At 37.9% G+C, this 5,250-nt stretch overlaps 1 pseudogene; it reads left to right on the top strand.

Moving 5' to 3' along the window:
* The first annotated feature begins 1,564 nt into the window (after nucleotides 1-1,564).
* LOC119620057 (large ribosomal subunit protein uL15-like) lies at nucleotides 1,565-5,250 on the top strand (annotated as a pseudogene).

The following is a 5,250-nucleotide window of genomic DNA, read 5'->3' as shown; positions in this document are numbered from 1 at the left end:
TTCTCTGATCTTTAACAAACCTGACAAAAACAAGCACTGGGGAAAGGATTTCCTATTTGATAAATGGTGCTGGGAGAACTGGCTAGCCATATGCAGAAAATTGAAACTGGACCCCTTCCTTACAACTTATACAAAAATTAAGCCAAGAAGGATTAAAGATATAAATGTAAACCCCAAACTATAAAATCCCTAGAAGAAAACCTAGGCAATACCATTCAGGGCATAGGCACGGGTGAAGATTTCATGACAAAAGCACCAAAAGCAACTTCAAACAAAAGCAAAAATTGATAAATGGATCTAATTAAACTAAAGAACTTCTGCACAGCAAAAGAAACCATAATCAGAGTGAACAGACAACCTACAGATGGGAGAAAATTTTTGTGATCTATTTATCTGATGGAGGCCTAATATCCAGAGTCTACAAGGAACTTAAACAAATTTACAAGAAAAAAAAAATTAAAAAATGGGCAAAGGACATGAACAGATATGTCTCAAAAGAAGACATTTATGCAGCCAACAAACATGTTAAAAAAAGCAAATGCAAATCAAAATCACAATGAAATACCATCTCATGCCTGTCAGAATGGTGATTATTAAAAAGTCCAGAAACAACAGATGCTGGTGAGGATGCAGAGAAAAAGAAATGATTTTATACTGTTGGTGGGAGTGTAAATCAGCTCAACCATTGTGGAAGACAGTGTGGCAATTCCTCAAAGATCTAGAGGCAGAAATACAATTTGTCCCAGCAATTCCATTACTGGATATATACCCAAAGGAACATAAATCATTCTGTTATAAAGCTACATGCACACGTGTGTTCACTGCAGCACTATTCACAATAGCAAAGACATGGAATCAACCCAAATGCCCATCAATGATAGACTGGATAAAGAAAATGTACATATACACCATGGAATCCTGTGCAGCCATAACAAGGAATGAGATCATTTGCAGGGACATGGATGGAGTTGGAAGCTGTTATCCTTAGCAAACTAACACACGAACAGAAAACCAAACACTGCACAGTCTCCCTTTTGTAAGTGGGAGCTGAACGATGAGAACACATGGACACATGATGGGGGACAACACACACTGGGGCCTGTTTGGGGTGGGGTTGGGGGAGTGAGAGCATCAGGAAGAATAGCTAAGGAATGCTGGGCTTGATACCTAGATGATGGGTTGATCTGTGCAGCAAACCACCATGATACGTGTTTACCTATGTGAAAAACCTGCACATCCTGCACATGTACCCCGGAACTTAAAGTTGAAGAAAAAAAAAATCATTTATGGAGCTTGCTTAAAATGCATGTGCCTGGGCCATACTGAGAATTTTATTTCAAGTCTGGTTATGCATATTTAAAACTCCTCTGCTAAGTCTGATGAACACATATCCACAATTAAGAACTATGACTTAATGTCATATAAGACTATATTTGTCCTTGATTTATTTTCATATCAATGTGAAGATGTAATGAGACAGAGTTCTGTTAAAACCAAGAATTCTCCAGAAATGAATGTGTGTGAGCAGTGACACAACATCAGAATAGTGAGAAATGGTAAGACCATGCAACTCTTTCACATTGCAGCCTGTCCCCAACTAGACTATAAGGTGCCATCCATGACAACTCATCATGACAGCCCAGTGTCCTCCAGGCTATGCTGTTTGTTGGAAAAAATCAAGAACCTGGGCTATAACCCAAGAGTTTCTGACATACCATTCAGGCTGAGGAAGACCCAGAAACTTCTGGGCCATGTGAACCACAGCCACAGCCTCATCAGCAAGCACCAAAAGCACTCGGGAGGCAGGAGTAATGCTGGTGGCAAGCGTCACCACAGGATCAACTTTGACAAATCTCACCTAGGTTCCTTTGGGAAAGTTGGTATAAGGATTATCACTTAAAGAGGAACCAGAGCTCCTGCTCAAATGCCAACCCCAATAAATTGCGGACTTTGGTCAGTGTACAGACACAGGTGAATGCTGCTAAAGACAAAACTGGAGCTGCCCCCACCATTGATGTGGTGTGATCAGGCTACTACAAAGTTCTGGGAAAGGGAAATCTACCAAAGCAACCTGTCATCATGAAGGCCAAATTCTTCAGCAGAATAGCTGAGGAGAGGATTAAGGGTATTGGAGGTGGGGCTTGAGTCCTGGTGGTATGAAACCACATGGAGGGAGATTTGTTAAATGCTAACAACTGCTACAAAAAAAAATAATAATAAATAAAATATATATATATATATGTGAAGTTAAATCCAGGTACTGTGATTGTTCACCTGATTTTTGGTTCTTGTGATGGTGCTTTCCTGTGTACAGATAGTTGTTAAAATTTGGTGTTCCAGTAGTAGGGAGATGAATGGTGTGGCATCTATTCCTCCATCTTGTTCCACCCTCTGTGGTTTGGTTTTTAAAAATTAGTTTTGGAAAGTTCTTGACCATTATGTCTAAAAAGATTGGTTCAACATATCAAGTCAATAAATGTGCTCCAATTTACACATATGTTAGAAAATTTGATATTAGCCCATGTGCCTCTCACATTGTGTTTTTTCCCCAACATTCTTCTCTCTCCGTTCTCAGGTATGAATAATTTAATTGACAGTATGCAAATTCATGCATCTTTTCCACTGACGTTCAATCTGCTATTAAGCCTTTCCAATTTATTCTTAATTTCAGATACTCTGTTTCTCAATCTTAGGGTATACTTGAATTAGTTTTTAGGAATTTCATTTATCTTTTGATGTTCTCCACATTTTTGTTCATTTTGTTCATATTTTACTCCCATTTATTTAACCTACGTATAGGTTATAATAGACTATAATAGACTTATAGACTATAATTTAGTCTATAAGAGTCAATTTAAAGTCATTTTCTTCTAATTGCAATAACTTTTTAATCTGTTGTTCTCCTTTCATTGACTATTTTTTAACTTTCTGATTGACAGTCATATGTTACTTTTTTCACATCTCATACTTTTTTATGGTATGCTGGATACTACATTTAATGAACTTCTAAATTTTAGAATAGATTTAGATTTGCAGAAAAATTGTGAAATTGTGTGGAGAGTTTCCACATACCCCTGTGAGAAAACATTTAAATGGTCCATTTTCAGCCATGGTAAATCTTAAGTACTGGCAGTCAGCCTGCGGATGTGACAAACTGCACGGCTCATGCATGTAGAAAGTCACAATTAAGTGGACAGAATGTAGAGGGGGGTTAGCTGATAAAAGGGAAGAAAGTTTCATTGTTGGGAAATCAAAACTTAAGTGGGGAAAGGGACTGGGGTATAATCTTATAAGGTGGATAATGAAACTTAGGTGACATCCAGGAAGTTTGTAACCCTACAGTACTAGACCAATGAGGAACTGGGGGAGGGACTTGCATGCTAGGAGATAAGTTACCTGCTGTAACTGTCTCAGATGTGCCTGCCTACCAGACACCTGATCTTGTAAGACCACCATTAAGTCTTGCTTCCACTGTTCTTCATGTCTCTGAGTCCAGAGACACAGTTTGGATGGGTAAATGTGTTTCTCACACCCCGCATCCAGTTTCTCCTCTTATAAATATCTTACGTGGTATGTTTGTTTTAATTAATGAGCCAACATTAATATATTATAGGCACACCACAGAGATATTACAAGTTTGGTTTCAGACTACCACAATAAAGTGAATATCACAATAAAGTGAGTTACATATTTTTTTGGTTTCCAGTGAATATAAAAGTTATGCTTTAACTATACTGTATAGTCTATTAAGTGTGCAATAGCATTATGTCTAAAAAAACAATGTATATACCTTGGTTAAAAAATATTCATGAGTATAAAATGCTGACACAGAGATATGAAGTGAGTACATGCTGTTGGAAAAATGGTACCAATAAATTTGCTTGATGTAGGGTTGCCACAGACCTTCATTTCATAAAAACTTTAATGTCTGCAAACTGCAATAAAGCAAAGTGCAGTAAAAAGAAATACACCTGTATTATTAACTAAAATCCACACTTCATTCAGATATCCTTAGTTTTTACCTAATGTTCTTCTTTTGTTCTAGCATCCCACCCAGGATATCACATTACATTTAGATGCTGCATCTTCTTATGCTTTGTTTGGTGGACAGTTTCTGACTTTCCTTGTCATTAATGATGTTGAAAACCTTGAGTATTGATTACACATTTTGTATAATATTCCCTAATTGGACATTGTTTGTTTTCTTTGTGATTAGGCCAGGGTATGAATTTTTGGGAGGAAGACCACAGAGATGAAGTGCCATTTTCTTCACATTATATCAAGCGTACATACTACCAACAGGACTTATCACTGCTGATGTTAATTTTGCTAAAGTAGTGGACTTCAGGTTGAATTACCGTAAAATTACTCTTTGTTCACCCTTTGCATGCTCTACTGTTTTTAAAGAAAACCCCTAAGCATAGCCCACACTTAAAGAATGAGGAGTTAAGCTAAGTACTCCTCCTTGGAGAGAATGTATCCTTTGCGTCTCTTTCAGCCATAATCCACTGTTATTATAGAGGAGTCCTGTTGGTACAGCAGTAAGGTGTGAAGGACGAGTATTCTTTAATCTTAAGATTAATTCTCAGTCTCAGTGGGACTATGTCTCTCATACGTGACTTTCAGAAGTTTGTTTTTTCCTAGTGCTACAGCTTTTTATTTCCCTCCTCCTTTCCCTGGCCATGATATTTCGAATCTATTCCTTGAGCCTCTTATCCCTATTGACTTTCTTCCCTCTCTTCTCTCCCCAGTGACAGGAAGGTGAGGCAGGAAGGCTAGAGGGGTCTGAGGTGGGAGTGATCCCTTTCCCCAGCTAAGAGAGACTCACAAAGTCTTTTCTTTTAGAAAGTAGGTTTTTGTTATGAAGAAGGATCTGGGTGTATTCGCAGTTGGTACTCTTCCCTTCCCCATGTTAAAGCAATGAATGGGTCTTCTAAAGCACACAGAGATTTCGCAAACCCTAAGGAGATTTTTCACTTTATGCTAGTTCAAACCCAGTCTCTAGCAATTTATCAAAATTATCATTTAAATGTTTCTAACATTGTGTCACTCCAGTGACTTCTGCTTCAGGTGCAACTCTCTGCATGTCCCTGTTTCTCTTCATTTTGGAATAATAGGTTTCCCTACAGCCTTGGTCCTTTGACAAAGCCTAGAAAAGTCATTGATTTTCAGTTTATTGAAGTTTTTCTTATTGAAAAGATGAGAGTGACAACTTTCAAGCTCTTTTTAAAGCCGATACAGAAACCCTGA

Source organism: Chlorocebus sabaeus, chromosome 3 (assembly GCF_047675955.1).
Source record: "Chlorocebus sabaeus isolate Y175 chromosome 3, mChlSab1.0.hap1, whole genome shotgun sequence".
Lineage (NCBI taxonomy): Eukaryota > Metazoa > Chordata > Mammalia > Primates > Cercopithecidae > Chlorocebus > Chlorocebus sabaeus.
The sequence above is the reverse complement of the archived record's forward strand: the minus strand, read 5'-3'. Positions and strand labels throughout refer to the sequence as shown.